The sequence below is a fragment of the Bubalus kerabau genome, chromosome 1 (assembly GCF_029407905.1).
Source record: "Bubalus kerabau isolate K-KA32 ecotype Philippines breed swamp buffalo chromosome 1, PCC_UOA_SB_1v2, whole genome shotgun sequence".
In the NCBI taxonomy this organism is placed as follows: domain Eukaryota; kingdom Metazoa; phylum Chordata; class Mammalia; order Artiodactyla; family Bovidae; genus Bubalus; species Bubalus kerabau.
This window is the reverse complement of record NC_073624.1, coordinates 259,322,078-259,339,263: the sequence shown is the minus strand read 5'-3', so window position 1 is coordinate 259,339,263 and position 17,186 is coordinate 259,322,078. Positions and strand designations below refer to the sequence as shown.

The 17,186-nt window shown below is 41.0% G+C and overlaps 1 protein-coding gene and 1 non-coding gene across 32 annotated transcripts in view; one reads left to right on the top strand and one right to left on the bottom strand.

Moving 5' to 3' along the window:
• The window catches only part of LOC129639166 (uncharacterized), a 290,740-nt gene that overhangs the window by 39,431 nt on the left and 234,123 nt on the right, over nucleotides 1–17,186 (top strand). For 3 of the 31 annotated variants that reach the window (XR_008708247.1, XR_008708299.1, XR_008708259.1), the window contains one exon: nucleotides 11,108–11,422. The exons of 24 other annotated variants lie outside the window; for them this stretch is intronic. The gene's annotated coding sequence lies outside the window, so the exon portion shown is untranslated. Of the gene's footprint in view, nucleotides 1–7,973; nucleotides 8,302–11,107; nucleotides 11,423–11,956; nucleotides 12,044–17,186 lie in introns of those variants that run through there. 4 more of the 31 variants (XR_008708291.1, XR_008708277.1, XR_008708261.1 and 1 more) reach the window with 3 other exon arrangements.
• TRNAY-AUA (transfer RNA tyrosine (anticodon AUA)) lies at nucleotides 4,629–4,701 on the bottom strand. Its single transcript has one exon. It is a non-coding gene; the product is annotated as a tRNA-Tyr (tRNA).

Here is a 17,186-nt window from a genome sequence, read left to right as displayed (position 1 = left end):
CTCTTTCAGTATCCTATCATTTTGCCTTTTCATACTGTTCATGGGGTTCTCAAGGCAAGAATACTGAAGTGGTTTGCCATTCCCTTCTCCAGTGGACCACATTCTGTCAGACCTCTCCACGATGACCTGCCCATCTTGGGTGGCCCCACACGGCATGGCTTAGTTTCATTGAGTTAGACAAGGTTGTGGTCCATGTGATCAGATTGACTAGTTTTCTGTGATTATGGTTTCAGTGTGTCTGCTCTCTGATGCCCTCTCGCAACATGTACTGTCTTACTTGGGTTTCTCTTACCTTGGATGTGGGGTATCTCTTCATGGCTGCTCCAGCAAAGAGCAGCCGCTGCTCCTTACCTTGGAAAAGCTGTGGATGTGACTGGTGATAGAAGCAAGGTCCAATGCTATAAAGAGCAATATTGCATAGGAACCTGGAATGTTAGGTCCATGAATCAAGGCCAACTGGAAGTGGTCAAACGGGAGATGGCAAGAGTGAACGTCGACATTCTAGGAATCAGCAAACTAAAATGGACTGGAATGGGTGAATTTAACTCAGATGACCATTATATCTACTACTGCAGGCAGGAATCCCTTAGAAGAAATGGAGTAGCCATCATGGTCAACAAAAGAGTCCGAAATGCAGTACCTGGATGCGATCTCGAAAAGGACAGAATGATCTCTGTTCGTTTCCAAGGCAAACCATTCAGTATCACAGTAATCCAAGCCTATGCCCCAACCAGTAACACTGAAGAAGCCTAAGTTGAACAGTTCAATGAAGACCTAAAAGACCTTTTAGAGCTAACACCACAAAAAGATGTCCTTTTCATTATAGGGGACTGGAATGCAAAAGTAGGTAGTCAAGAAACACCTGGAGTAACAGGCAAATTTGGCCTTGGAGTACAGAATGAAGCAGGGCAAAGGCTAACAGAGTTTTGCCAAGAGAGAGCACTGGTCATAGCAAATCCCCTCTTCCAACAACACAAGAGATGACTCTACACATGGACATCACCAGATGGTCACATCGAAATCAGATTGATTATATTCTTTGTAGCCAAAGATGGAGAATCTATACAGTCAGCAAAAACAAGACCAGGAGCTGACTGTGGCTCAGATCATGAACTCCTTATTGCCAAATTCAGACTTAAATTGAAGAAAGTAGGGAAAACCACTAGACCATTCAGGTATGACCTAAATCAAATCCCTTATGATTATACAGTGGAAGTGAGAAATAGATTTAAGGGACTAAATGTGATATATAGAGTGCCTGATGAACTATGGAATGAGGTCTGAGACATTGTAGAGGAGACAGGGATCAAGACCATCCCCATGGAAAAGAAATGCAAAAAAGCAAAATGGCTGTCTGAGGAGGCCTTACAAATAGCTGTGAAAAGAACAGAAGCAAAAAGCAAAGAAGAAAAGGAAAGGTATAAGCATCTGAATGCAAAGTTCCAGAGAATAGCAAGGAGAGATAAGAAAGCCTTCTTCAGCGATCAATGCAAAGAAATAGAGGAAAACAACAGAATGGGAAAGACTAGAGATCTCGTCAAGAAAATTAGAGATGCCAAGGGGATATTTCATGCAAATATGGGCTCGATAAAGGACAGAAATGGTATGGACCTAACAGAAGCACAAGATATTAAGAAGAGGTGGCAAGAACACACAGAAGAACTGTACAAAAAAGATCTTTACGACCAAGATAATCACAATGGTGTGATCACTGACCTAGAGCCAGACCTTCTGGAATGTGAAGTCAAGTGGGCCTTAGGAAGCATCACTATGAACAGAGCTAGTGGAGGTGATGGAATTCCAGTTGAGCTATTTCAAATCCTGAAAGATGATGCTGTGAAAGGGCTGCACTCATGCCAGCAAATTTGGAAAACTCAGCAGTGGCCACAGGACTGGAAAAGGTCAGTTTTCATTCCAATCCCAAAGAAAGGCAATGCCAAAGAATGCTCAAACTACCGCACAATTGCACTCATCTCATATGCTAGTAAATTAATGCTCAAAATTCCAAGCCAGGCTTCAGCAATATGTGAATTGTGAACTTCCAGATGTTCAAGCTGGTTTTAGAAAAGGCAGAGGAACCAGAGATCAAATTGCCAACATCCGCTGAATCATTGAAAAAGCAAGAGAGTTGCAGAAAACATCTATTTCTGCTTTATTGACCATGCCAAAGCCTTTGACTGTGTGGATCACAATAAACTGGGGAAAATTCAAGAGATGGGAATACCAGACCACCTGACCTGCCTCTTGAGAAACCTATATGCAGGTCAGGAAGCAACAGTTAGAACTGGACATGGAACAACAGACTGGTTCCAAATAGGAAAAGGAGGACGTCAAGGCTGCATATTGTCACCCTGCTTATTTAACTTATATGCAGAGTACATCATGAGAAACTCTGGGCTGGAAGAAGCACAAGTTGAAATCAAGATTTCCAGGAGAAATATCAATAACCTCAGTTATGCAGATGACACCACTCTTATGGCAGAAAATGAAGAGGAACTAAAAGGCCTCTTGATGAAAGTGAAAGAGGAGAGTGAAAAAGTTGGCTTAAAGCTCAACATTCAGAAAACTAAGATCATGGCATCTGGTCCCATCACTTCATGGCCAATAAACAGTGTCAGACTTTATTTTTGGGGGCTCCAAAATCATTGCAGATGGTGATTGCAGCCATGAAATTAAAAGACACTTACTCCTTGGAAGAAAAGTTATTACCAATCTAAATATCATATTAAAAAGCAGAGACATTACTTCGCCAACAAAGGTCCATCTAGTCAAGGCTATAGTTTTTCCAGTGGTCATGTATGGATGTGAGAGTTGGATTGTGAAGAAAGCTGAGCACTGAAGAATTTATGCTTTTGAACTATAGTGCTGCAGAAGACTCTTGAGAGTCCCTTGGACTGCAAGGAGATCCAACCAGTCCATCCTAAAGGAGATCAGTCCTGGGTGTTCATTGGAAGGACTGATGCTGAAGCTGAAACTCCAGTACTTTGGCCACCTCATGCGAAGAGTTGACTCATTGGAAAAGACTCTGATGCTGGGAGGGATTGGGGGCAGGAGGAGAAGGGGATGACAGAGGATGAGATGGCTGGATGGCATCACCGACTCAATGGACGTGAGTCTGAGTGAACTCCAGGAGTTGGTGATGGACAGGGAGGCCTGGTGTGCTGTGGTTCATGGGGTCGCAAAGAGTCAGACACAACTGAGTGACTGAACTGAACTGAACTGATACTGATAGCTGTTAAAGTATGTGCATATCAAGGACTATAACAGAAATTCAGACATGCTCTGGCATAGAAATATTCTACTTCTGGTTGTAAATGTCTAAAGATTACCAAAAGAAGATAACTCTCATTGGCATTTTGACCCAAAAGTAAGCCCGAATTTTTGAGAGACATGAAGCAAAGAGCATTCTTGGTTCAGAAATTAATGGCATTCAGAGGCTCAGAATTTATTTGTGGATGAGGGCAGGAATCACATTGAAAAGGAGCTGATGAGAAGGAGAGAGACCTCAAAGAAAAAGACAGGCTGTGAGTCCAGCATGCCGACATGCCCATCTGAAGGCTGAAGTGTGGTCCCTGATACTTGACATAATAAATTCCATGTTTCTCCTCAGAAAGTCTGCATGTGCTACTCATAAAGTGCAGCTCAAGGTTGCCTGGGGGAGAAAATAGTAAGAGAAGGAGGGACAGGCCTGCCATTGCACAATGTTAAAAATGCTGAAAGATTATGTTAAATTCTTATGACTGTTTTAAAAATGTTTTTTCTTGGTGTCTTCATTACTCAATCTTCATCGTTTTGTTTCTATGTGGGATGGTTATCATCAAGCCTATTCAGTTCAGTTCAGTTGCTCAGTCTTGTCTGACTCTTTGCGACCCCATGAATTGCAGCACACCAGGCCTCCCTGTCCATCACCAACTCCCGGAGTTCACTCAGACTCACGTCCATCGAGTCAGTGATGCCATCCAGCCATCTCATCCTCTGTCGTCCCCTTCTCCTCCTGCCCCCAATCCCTCCCAGCATCAGAGTCTTTTCCAATGAGTCAACTCTTCACATGAGGTGTCCAAAGTACTGGAGTTTCAGCTTTAGCATCATTCCTTCCAAAGAAATGCCAGGGCTGATCTCCTTCAGAATGGACTGGTTGGATCTCCTTGCAGTTGAAGGGACTCTCAAGAGTCTTCTGCAGCACCACAGTTCAAAAGCATCAATTCTTCGGCACTCAGCCTTCTTCACAGTTCAACTCTCACATCCATACATGACCATAGGAAGTAATTGTAGTGAAAGTGAAAGTTGCTCAGTCATGTCCAACTCTTTGTGACCCCATGAATTCTCCAGGCCAGAATTCTGGAGTGGGTAGCCATTCCCTTTTCCAGGGTATCTTTCTTTCCTTTTGAGGTCTCTCCCCTTCTCAATCAGAGACTTCCCTTAATGCCTTCCTGTTTGAGTCAACTCTTTCTTTTTTGGTTTACTCTTTTGGCTCATGTCTTTTGGGTTGCTCCCTTCCTTTTATGAAGTTGCTCAGTTGTGTCCGACTCTTTGCGACCCCATGGACTGTAGCTTGCCAGGCTCCTCCATCCATGGCATTCTCCAGGCAAGAGTACCTGAGTGGGTTGCCATTTCCTTCTCCAGAGGATCTTCCTGACACAGGGATTGAACCAGGGTCTCCTGCATTATAGGCAGATGCTTTACCATCTGAGCCACCAGGGAAGCTCCTTTTACTCAAGCACATTCCCCAAAACTTTCTAATAAAGGGTATGAGAAAAACCGTATGTGTTCTTGTATGTCTGATAATGTCTTTATTCTTGACATTTTTCTTCTTGCAGGAAAATTTTAGTATTTCCTCTTTTTCGTAGTGTTTCGAAATATTGTGAGGGCATCTCCTAATATGACTATTTTCATTTGTTAATATTTCTGTTCTTTAAAAAAAATATTTCTCTTCTTTTAGTGGGTTACTTGAAGCTGGAAACCAACCTTATAAACTTTGGAATTTTATTTTGTACCTTTTCTTTGATAATTTTCTTCTCTCTATATGTCAGATGTTGAACCTCCTAGCACAAAACCTGTATTTTATATCATTTGTTTCAGACTTTCCATCTTTTTTCTGTTGTTTTTTAAATTATTTTGCTTAATATTTTGAGAGTTTTTATTTTGTTTTCCAAACCATTATCATTTATTTCATTAATATTTTTAATTTGAAAAAGCCCTTTCTTGTTCTTTAACTATTTCTTTTTTCGATGCACCTTGTTTGATGTGTAATAATAACTAAGGGCTTTTAAAAATTATTTAGTTTTTGCTTGTGCTGGGTCTTCGTTGCTGCACGGGTTACTCTCTAGCTGTGGTTCGCGGGCGTCTCACTGTGGCGGCCTCTCGCTGCTGAGCATGGGCTGTAGGGCATGTGGGCTTCAGTGGTTGTAGCATGCGAGTCAGTAGTTGTGTTTCCTGGGTCTAGAGCGCAGGCTTAATAGTTGGGGCTCACGGCTTTAGTTGCTCCGAGCATGTGGGATCTTCCTGGACCAGGGATTGAAGCTGTGTCTCCTGCATTGGCAGGGGGATTCTTTACCACTGAGTCACCAGGTAAGCCCCAACTAAGGGCTTTTTTTTTTTTTTTTAGTGCTTCAGTATTTGTTTTTTTTTCTGGGATTATGCATTCTGATTGATTTTTACCTCTGTCTTGTATCTTGAACATTTTTCTCAAGTCCAGTCTTGTCCATATTTAAAAGTAAGATCTCAAAAACTGAATGGGAAACCTGTGTTTTTAGATGTGGCTCATGAACTGGAAGGGATTATTTTGCTGTTACTATTTGGGAGGCTGATGCTTAATGCTAGAGAAGTGCTGTGTGTCAGAATGTAGTGGTCTTTCTCTAGGCTTATTCAGTTTTTCAAGAGGAAAGACGTTCATTCTTCTTCCAAGGGTATAAAGAAGCTAGTTACTGGTGTTTACTGCTGTTTTCTGTAATGTGTGGCTCTTGAGTCCAGAATTTGTTGGAAGCTAATTGACATCTTTATTAACTTCATCCTTCTGTGAAAGCATTCTAATCTGTGTTTTTGCTCATATCATTTATTATTCCTGTATCTGCCTAACATTCTCCATAATTTTGTTGTAACTTTTCACTGCCCCTCCCTGGCTTCCGTGCGAGGTCTCCCAGGCAGTGTTGTTAGGATCTTTGCTGGGCATTCCCTCCATGTGTTTCGGACTTTGTTCTTGAGTAAGTAGTACTTGTTATAGGTTCATGACTTCTCTTCTTTGGTATTTTTTTTAGTGAGGTTTTGGGATAAGCACAGGTAAATTTGTATGTATAATCTACATCTTTAGGTCAAACTTAAGGCCTGATTGGATATTAAATTCTTCTATAAAACCTTCCTTTCTTGACTTCTTGATCCATGCCAATAGGTCTCTTCTCAAAATTCCTACTGTAATAAAATCAGTGTTTTCATTTGGCACTAATAATCATCTGACTTTTTCTCTATATTGATTGCAGATTTTTGGTCAGATCATGGCTTATATTTCTTTTGAATTCTCCCAGTACTATTACTTATACTGGACAAGTAGTAGATGACTTGCAAACAATTGTTGATTAATTGGATTTAGGAAATGAAGGATTAAAAAAGTTGCATGCATGACTAGTAGTAGAAGTCTTGGTGGTAAAGTGATAGAAATACTGGCAAAGACAGAGAAATTGGAGAGGGAAGTTAATGAATGCAAGTGGACATTTGTCAGACGTACTGTTTGCTCAGAATCCTTAAATATACTTTCTAACTTGATGTTGCTTACCTTAATCTCTCCAAAGCTGAGGGCAATAATTCACTCTTCCAGCTGCCTCTGCAGATATGATGTATGTGTTCATTCGCTCATGTCTGGCTCTTTGTGGCCCCATGGACAGTAGCCCATCAGGCCCCCCTTTCCACGGAATTTTCCAGGCAAGAATATTGGAGTGGGTTGCCCTTTCCTACTCCAGGGGATTTTCCCAACCCAGGGATTGAACCCGTGTCTCTTATGTCTTCTGCATTGGCAAGCGGATTCTTTACCATTGGCGCCACCTGGGAAGCCCAGACTGTTTTGCAGATATGATGCAGTTATGTAATTGATGACCCTCACTGAGACTTCAGAAGTGGGCAATGAGAAAAAGCATATGAATAACTCGTTTCAGATGAAGGTGGTGGCAGAGATACTCGACCTTCCAGGTTAGCAGTAGAAGAGGCTTGGTGTCCTGAGCTAGGTCCCTTGGGCAGTGCAGGGGGGTCTTTGCTGGTAGTCCTTCAGTTGGTTTAGGTACTGTTCCTGACCACATAGTCTCTAAGCCTGACCTGTAGGTGATCTTGGACACTCTGTACTCATTCTTTAAGAATCCATTGTGTTTGTTTGCATCTAAGAACTCTGAATGCTAAAGCAAATAATAAAAAGTATGTATGTGTGAAATAAGGTATAAAATGAAACAGAAGTAGGTCTCAAGGTTTTGTTCATTTTTTTAAACATGTGAACATTTGTATCAAGTCAAGATATGCAGATCTCTACCCAAAAAGTGGAACTCAAAACAAGAGGACAAAAGACAGATAAATTTAACATCAGTCATAGTACAGGAAAGGCAAAAGACATGTAGCTTCCCATTTTATAATGATATAAAAATGGAGGAACCAGGGGTACTCATCTAATTTGGTTCTGGAGTAAAATGCCTTTAAAAATACATTCATCTAAGTGAATATTTGAGAACTCTTTGGGGATTGAGCACATTACTTCTCCCTCTAACTCTTGTCAGGTTAATGTTGGTATTAAATTTTGTAACTGCTTATTGGCATTGCTTCATTTGCTCTCCCACCTACTTGGCACTACGTGGAAGAAACCATGCTCTGAGAAAAGGTAAATGCATGCTCTTCTGTTACCATGAGTGAATTGGCCTGGATTAAGGCAGTCAGCATATTAAAAAGCAGAGACATTACTTTGCCAACAAAGGTCCATCTAGTCAAGGCTATGGTTTTTCCAGTAGTCACATATGGATGTGAGAGTTGGACTATAAAGAAAGCTGAGCACTAAAGAACTGATGCTTTTGAACTGTGGTGTTGGAGAAGACTCGAGAGTCCCTTGGACTGCAAGGAGATCCAACCAGTCCATCCTAAAGGAGATCAGTCCTGAGTGTTCATTGCAAGGACTGATGCTGAAGCTGAAACTCCAATATTTTGGCCACCTGATATGAAAAGATGACTCATTTGAAAAGACCCTGATGCTGGGAAATATTGAAGGCAGGAGGAGAAGGGGACAACAGAGGATGAGATGGTTGGATGGCATCACTGACTCAATGGACATGAGTTTGGGTAAGTAAATCCCGGGAGTTGGTGATGGACAGGGAGGCCTGGCATGCTGTGGTCCATGGGGTTGCAAAGAGTCAGACACGACTGAGTGACTGAACTGAACTGAACTGAAGGCAGTCAAGGAAATAATGTTGGCTTTGATTGGAATTTCTGTCCCTACTATTATCTAGGAAGCCTTGGCTAGCCTATATAGAGAGAAAGATGAGGCAGTTAATGTACATGTATGTAGGGAAATGTTAGGGTGTGGAAATAGGAGTATGTGTAAAGAAAATAAACTTAGTTTAGAAGAAGGCAATGGCACCCCACTCCATTACTTTTGTCTGGAAATTCCCATGGACGGAGGAGCCTGGTAGGCTGCAGTCCATGGGGTCGCTAAGAGTTGGACACGACTGAGCGACTAACTCTTTCACTTTCATATTGGGATTTCAAGGGTAGTGTGAGGTGTAGTTGGGAGTATGGAACTGAAGCTTGGGTGGGAATTTATGCCAAGAGACAGACAGAAAACCTTACAACTGAAGCCAGGAAAACTGATGCTATTTCCAAAGAGAAAGTAGAGAGACAGAACAGAGGGCCTGGTACTGAGCGTGGAAGGAAGCGCCTGTTAAGGGGTGTTGGAAGATGAACAGCCAAGAAAGAGAATGGAATAATCAGAGTAGTAGGATGAGAAACAGAAGAATGGTATTTTCATTGAAATCAAAGCAAGTTTAATAAGACTCTTTAAAACAGCCCAGTGGTATGAAACTGAGATGTTTAGGCTCTGTGCTTTGTATCTTAACCCCCTTTATTTCATGATACATGAAAGAGTTAATAAATATTTGTACATATAAACAAATAGCCCAGGAACACAAGTATTAGGAAAAATAGAGTATGTAGATATCTTTTGAAATTTTAGTATATTTGGAAGAGGCAAGCATAGGTTTTAGGGATTTAAGGAGCGAATGAGAATGTAATAAGCGCAGATGACATAGATCACATGTTTGACGAATTTGGATGGAGAGAGTAATATATGAAATAAGATACTTATCAGATACAGCAGAATCCAGTGAAAGGATTTAAAAAATTGGAATAGATCTTAGTGTGACTAATGGTTAAAGGAAGAAAACAGTAGGAAGAGGAGAATTACAGCAAAAGTATTAACTGTAAGAAATGCATGTATTGAACGTTTTCTTATCTAGGGAATTTAGAAACAGTATTTATAGATGTATCTATTTTGATATAGTACTATGAAAAATAATTCAGATCTAATCTACTTCAATCTACTTTATTGTACAGTATAGAACCTTAGATCATGGGATTTTGGAATTCCAACAACCCTCATCCTTCTTATTTTATGAAACAGAGCCCAGGAACTAAGTCAGATCTTAAAGACTGGTATAGATTCAAGGATTAGCCAGAATGAGGATTAGCCTAAAGTCACTTTTTCTTGGTATACTGATTAATCGAACAATTCAAAAAATCTACCCCTAATCAAAAGCACAAAAAATGGATACAACTTCTTTAGCCTCCCTTTGTTTGTGTCAGCTGGGGTGCAGGCTACATTGCTCTAACACAGTGGACCTGATCCCCTGATCTGTTGTATCTTAAGAGTGATAGAAGTTTCTCTCTCTCTCATGGAAAAGTATATAGATGAATGGTATAGGACAGGGAAGCCTGGCATGCTGCAGCCCCCGGGTCACAGAGTCGGACACGAGTGAGTGACTGAACTGAACAGGGCTGTTGGAGAAGCCCTCTCACCATTTCATAACCAGCAGCAGGGAGACAGGATTCAAGGCTGATAGTCTATACAAAGGTGACTCAGAAATGGTATGCGTGCCTTTTATACATCTCCTATCGGCCTAAATTTAGTCATATGACCTCACTTAGCTACAAAAGAAGCTAGAAAATACAATCCGTAGTGGGTCAGCCTTGCTGTTGCTGCTTTTTAAATTCTTCACACTCTTGTATAAACATTCCTCCTCATAGCATTAGGTGTTTCAGATGGGAGAACTGAGGCAATGAAACAGACAAGTGAAATGAATACTTAATGAAACATCACAGCATATTGAATAAATATGAGAGAGATTAACTACAAATTTACAGAGGCATCTATTTAAAACGACAATGCTATTTGGGTGCCTGCTCGAGTTTCTACCATGCAGCATTTTCAGCCAGTGTGTGTCTGTTGTCTCTGGGCAATTACAATTATTCAGCATCAAAATCTTAGCTCTGGGACCAGAAAAAAGAATCTAAAAAGCATTCACTGATAGTCTGATTCAGAACAACTGCTTTTCCCTTTGGTCTATTCATGCATTTTTCAATCGGCATTAATGTAAAGTACTTCGTGGACTCTCTTCTACGTGAAATCCTTGTTCTCTACTTGGCAGCCATCCTGGCATGAGGTTCTAAATGGTCATTCTGGGATGGTAAATCAGCAATCCTCAGCTGATGGGTCTAACAATGAGGAGATTGCTGGAGGCAGGTGGTGTTGTGAGGCTTAAATCTGTTGGCATTAAGTGACAATTCATATTTGCTACAGGAGCAGTAAATTGCACTGTTTTAAAACAGGAAGTCTGAGTTAAAAGCTGTGTAAAACCATTATACTGTAGCCAGCACTCCAGGCTTTTCTAATTAGGTCATTTGGAAAAAGATGACCTTTTAGTTTTCTGTGCCTCTTTGCCGTGGACACATGTTTCTAATTATCATTTGTATGTTACTACGCCAAAGCTGTTGACAAGCTGAGCTTTTTTGTGTAGTGTGCATGAGCGTATGTGTATGTATGTGTGTGCCTGCCTGCGCACTCTATGAAGTTAATAATATTTTTGTGTTCTAGCCCTGGCCAAACAGAAGAAGATGGAAACAATGTGTGCTGTAATTTTAACATCAGAGCAACCAAAAATCATATGGATTTGAGTGAAGAACACACGAAGGGATATTTTTGACATCCCCAGTGTTCTAGGCCAACTTTGACTGTACCTTTGCCTGAAATCAATATATCAAATATTTCTTCGGTTTTGGGCTGGCAAGTGTGAACGCACTACGTAAGTTACAAGGGGGAAAATGAATGTCAGTCCACACTGTTACTAGAAATATACGTGCTGGTCATGCTTGAAATTCTGTCCAAAACCAAAAATCTTTTATCTTCTAAGGCTCACGTGTCCTTCTGTATGCTATTTTTAGAATGTTCACAGATGCAAACAAACACTGTCTTCTAATGACCACTTATTCCAAAAGAGGTTCTGGATAAAGGCACAACATGATTGTGATTCAAAAATATATTCCATGTATGTGGAGTTAGCCCAAGGAGCAAGGCATTCCCTAAGGCTGGTTTTTCCACTGACTTCCTTTTCTGTTGCGGGAAAAGTTTCTCAACTATCACTGATAGCACATTTTCTTCATCTGATATCACAAAATCATAAACTCACATTGCTGGCAGGCCTTTGAGAAGTCTTCTAGCTCATGGCCTGCCTTGAGGCCTTTCTGAACTTAAACTCTCCTGGAATGTAATGGTCTACTCTTTTTACTTAACAATCTCTCACAAGGGAGACTTGACAAGGAAGGATGGTACTATCTAAATGTTTAATATATAAATTATCTTGGCAGTTTGAGGAAAATGTATGGAAGATGAGTTGAAGTTTATTATGAAATTGCTAATAATTTATTCAACTCAATTTTCTCTTAGAAGTTCTCTAGTGGGTAATGATGGTTCTCTAATGGAGCAGTTTCAAGTCTGGAAAGGGAGCTGCCAATCATAGGATGACAGAGGCCGGTGAGTTACTAAGGCACCTTGAGCTGGAGTTCTGAGCTGCATAGCCAACGGTCAGACATAGGTGAATCTATCACACAGGTGAAGGGTTTCCAGGGATATGGAAGCTTTGGCTTTTCCTTTTCTTTTTTCTTACTCTTGGTTGTTGGAAACTATTTACTGTTGAGATGTTTATCAATAATTAAAGCATCAGTTGAAAGTGGCTGAAAGGAACCTTTTGAACAGATGATAGGGTGGAGGGTATGTGTCCAGGAGACAGTTACTCTGACCAGTCCGACAGCTGGTTAGGCTCGTATTCGTGAGACTGCCATGAGAATGCACATAGTGGATCTCCAGGTACAAGCACTGTAATGACCAGACTTGCCCAGGTGTTGCAGGCTGACATCTACCCCCACATTTGCACTCAAGCCACACTGCCAGACAGGAACCAAGCCAGGCAAGGTTACTAAGGCAGATTCATCCTGGGTGACATGCAACTCCTTGGACAGCCCTCTTTGATTCCTGGACTTCCCCACTGCCCTGCTGAGCCTCACTCAGGCTGCTGAATGGTCCAGGAGGCTTCAACACAACCTTTATTTCTCATTTTGCCTCACTCAAGGTTTGGCTTGTGTATGAATCTCACTATTCTTCTAGTTTCCCCTGGCTTCCTTCTCATGTCCACCTGCACTTGCCCTAATTAAATCCTTGAATGGGTAGTCATTATGCCCTGAACACTACAAACACTAGGATGAGATACTTGGAAAATTTTATTTTGAAGTCTCAAGGGTTTGATAAGAGAATAACAAAGTGAAAAAAGGAGAGTTTACCACTGGTTCAAGTCTCATCAATTCTAGATGCCATCTGCCCTGCTCATTACAGGGAGCATCCTTTTCACTGATTTTTATTAGTGCCTTGCCTCCTGTAACATTGCTGGGAGTCATTTTATCTCCCTTGGAAGGGATCCCCTCAAATCAGGTCTTCCTGGAAATCTGGGCCATTTGTCCCTACCTCCTTCCTCTTTTCGTTACTGAATGAAACTTGAATCCATTTGCCTATGCCCAGTGAAGCCAGTCTACTGATACCTGGCTGTGGTGAAGGAAAGTGCCAGCATTTATGTAAGGCACCAGACAAGGAGTCTAGGCAGCTAGTGCTGAAAAATACAAACTCCCAGTTGGGTTCAGGAGAGTGTTTTCAAGGCCAGGTGAGGGAGGGGGATCTTAGGATTTGTGATCAACTCATGCAGGAGAAGGGGCTGACAGAGGATGAGATGGTTGGATGTCATCACCAACTCGATGGACGTGGGTTTGGGTGGACTCCGGGAGTTGGTGATGGACAGGGAGGCCTGGCATACTGCAGTTCATGGGGTCGCAAAGAGTTGGACACGACTGAGCAACTGAACTGAACATGAACAATTTTCTGATTGGTGGATGGTGAAGTAACAAGGCAATATCAGAGGGATTAACATGATCAGTCCTTGGGCTCCAGTAGGACTGGTGTCTTGTGTGCTCATGGTCATCAAATAGTTAACCTCTTCCCTTTAGTAGGGGTTTTCCTATCTGTAAAACAACTCAGGAAATGTGCATCAGATGCTGTTATCTAGGTATTCCAGAGAGGAGCTAAAGTAGAAGATAATGGAGGAGGGATCTGTCCCAGGAAGGCCCCATGGGGTCCTAGGCAGTTAAAATTTCTCACCTTGGCCAAGGAATTTACAAGAAGGTTAGCACCATACTGGTTTCCACAGAAATGCTGCTCACAAAGCCGTCATTAGGCCTTAGAGTCTGAAATTCCCTATTCAGAATAAGACTTGGCCTTTTCTTTTGCACAAAACAAAGAATCATTAAAGTAATTCCCCCCTACTCCCAAAAAAAAAAAAAAAAAAAAAAAAAGGACTCTTTACATAAGATTATATATTGCTTTTACTCCCAGAACAGAAATTTTTTTACCTTGACGCTGTTGACACTTTGGACCTAGTAAGTCTTTGTTGTGGGAGACTGTCCTTACATTGTGGGATGTTTAGCAGCATGCCTGGAGCACCACCACCCAGTCATAACATCACAGAGTGTCTCCACACTTTGCCAAATGCCCCCTGCGGGCTGCATCACTGCTGGTTGAGAACTGCTGCCCTGGACAACAGGGATAAACTGAAGGCATCTTTTAAGATAGCATTTTACTTCTATATGGAGGGCCACCTGCAGTGCACATTAACTAATGCTAACCTAAAAAGTCAAGTTCAAGGAAGACGGTGTATGAGTGTGTGTGTGTACGTGCGCATGTGTACATGTGCATGCACGCAGCCATCTATCTCTGTTTTGCTGTGAAAAGTGGCTTGATTTACCATCGACAGGATCACTGGCTGGTGCAGAAAAAAACACTGAAAATTTCCCATTCTCTGCTAAACCAACCACACAGCCCAAGCATTGAAATATGTATAGAACTATATCTTTTGTTACTTCCCAAAGTAACAGAGATCTGCTTCTGTCTTTACTTTTATTTACAGTGAGAAACTTGCTTATATGACATAGGGGCATGCCTTTTCAAGTTTGGATCTCTTGGCTGAGTCAAGGACGCCTGTGCTCTGGGGCCACTTTTGTGATGCAGGCTGCTCCAGAGGTGGAGTGTCCCTCGAGGGAATGAGGGCAGTGCCTGCAGCTGACAGTGGCCAGCTGCTGATTTCCTCTGATGATGTCTGACACATCTCTGTTGTCTGCTGCATTGTCAAATTTCTACCACCTGGATTTATCGGATGTTTTCACCTCACTGGTGAAAGCAGGTCTGTTTGCTAGAATGATCCATCGAGGTCATCTGAATTTTGGCCTTCGTTTTAGGATGACTCCGAAGGGCAAACGACTTTTGGCAGAGACTATTGTGGTATGTAGGTAGAGGTGAAGTTTTGTTTACCTCTTTGGATCATTGAGTATTAGACCTAGAACATTGATAAGGTCCAATGATCTAGGAATTGGGATGTATATGAAGATCTTACTCACCATTTAGGCATTTCCTGATATATAACATTTTCTGGCTTGCACATATTTCCTCCTCTCCGCCTTTGGATCAAATCATAGAACCAAGACATATGCAATGTAGCGGCTATATGATGTTGCAGAACAGAATATGCCTGAACTTCTGAATGTATGGAAAGCACAGCAATTGCTGTCAGAACTCACAGAACTGGGATTATTGTTGAAGGTAAATCTCACATAGAAAGTGCTGTAGGAGGCTTTGGAATTTGGATTAGGCTTCTAAGGTTGAGCAGGAATTTTTATTGGCAGAGAGAAAAGTTTGTGCAACATAGATATGGGATACCTGTCTACATATCAAAACAGTCTGAGTGAAAGCTTTGAAGTGAAATGCTGCTGGGAGGTGGTCCTGGCAGAGAAAATTTTGGCAAGATTTTGACAATTTGGACAGGTAAGATGGAGTCCATCCTGTGGCATTTAGAAACTTGATAATTTTTTAACTACTTCTGCAGCTGTAATGACAATAGAACCACTAAAATATGACTTGGGGGTGGCGCCCACTGTTCTAGAAACAAGTCTCATCTATAAAGCGTCACAGAAAAAAATCCATTTACTGAGAATATAACAGGACAACAAAAGTTCATTTGTGAGAGTTTTGCTCTCCAGAAGTAAGCAGGGAGTTGTGAAAAATCAAAAGAAATTCTTTTTTTGGTGAGTGATGTGCATAAAAATGAGTAAGCATTACTGTGCTTCAGTGCTCATGGACGTTGCATGGCATGGCGTTTACATGGTGAAGAGCATCTCTTGATGCTAAGCACGCAGTAAGGTCTGTAGTAGAATGGGCCACAACTTGAATATTGATTTCCAAGCTATTGATCTTAAATCATCATAGGCTGGTTTTATAGATACAAAGCATGTTGGCTAGGTTGCTTCTAGAGTTTCAGATCAAATCATTTTACACATATACTGTTAGCTCAGAAAGACTGGGACTAAGGGTGGATGATGATTTTTAAGTCGTTTTCTTCTTCTATTTATTGAGGCTATTCCTCTTCCACTTGGGTTCATAGAATTCCAAAAGAGTCTGAAGAAAAACAACTTAAGTTTCAACTTAAAAAAGAAAACATAAATGTTACTTCCAAACATTACCATTATTTAAACTCTGCCTTGTTCCAAAGACATCTATTAAAAGAGATTGTTTACTACTGAAGAACCTTCTCTGAGGCATATTTAAAAAAAAAAAAAAAAAAAAAAAAGCTCAGTATATTTCATGAGTCCAAAGTGGAGATAACTGATTAAATTATAAAAATCAAAAGCTGGAAAATTGTGGCTGCATGTAGAGGCAGGGGAAGGCAAATCTTTATTTTTTTTTAATCTTTCCACCTGGATAAGAGGAGGAGTTGGGAAAGGAAGGCAAGCCGAGTGTTTGGTAGGCATCTCTTGCAGTGAACATTTGATGGTTTGATCTTGGGGTCAGCCACTGCACTGCCGCCAACCTAAGGAATGACCCTCAAATGTTGGTAGTGAAGATGTCTGGTCCTGACATGAGGAGCTGTCTCTCCCCTTATGTGGTGGAGAACACCAGGAGAACCATTTTTCTACACACTCAAGGTGGCCAAAGAGTTTTGGAATTAGAAGAAGTGAACTTGGACTACACTAAACGCCGTTGGGTGGGCCACATAGATTCTCTGCCCCTCTGTTTCCTCTTCTGTTCGTTGGGGCTGCTCCTCTCAAAGGTCCCTCTTCTGCTCTAATTAGTTTGTTTCATCTTCTAAATCTATGCCTCCAAAATTCATTGTTTTCTATTTTATGTTAAAAATTTATGGCGTTTTTGATCTCATTTATGTTTTTATCTTAATGAAAAATAACATTTTACTTTTTTCCAGGAGATCACTTTAGTTTTTCCAGCTTTATTGGAATATAATTGACATAAAACAGTCAGCTTAAGATAAACAATGTGTTGATTTGATACACTTATATTGAAAAATGATTACCACCTTAGCGTTAGTTAACACCTCTGTCATGTCACATAATTACCATTTCTTTTTCATGGTGAGAATATGTAAGAGCTACTCTCTTAGCAATTTTCAAGTATTAAAAAAAAACACTTAAAATTAATGAGTCCAGTGGATGCTGTTATAATATGGATCTTTATTATCCTGTGGCTTCTACAATCTCTGGGAATATAACAATGTAACCCCAAAGGTACTTTA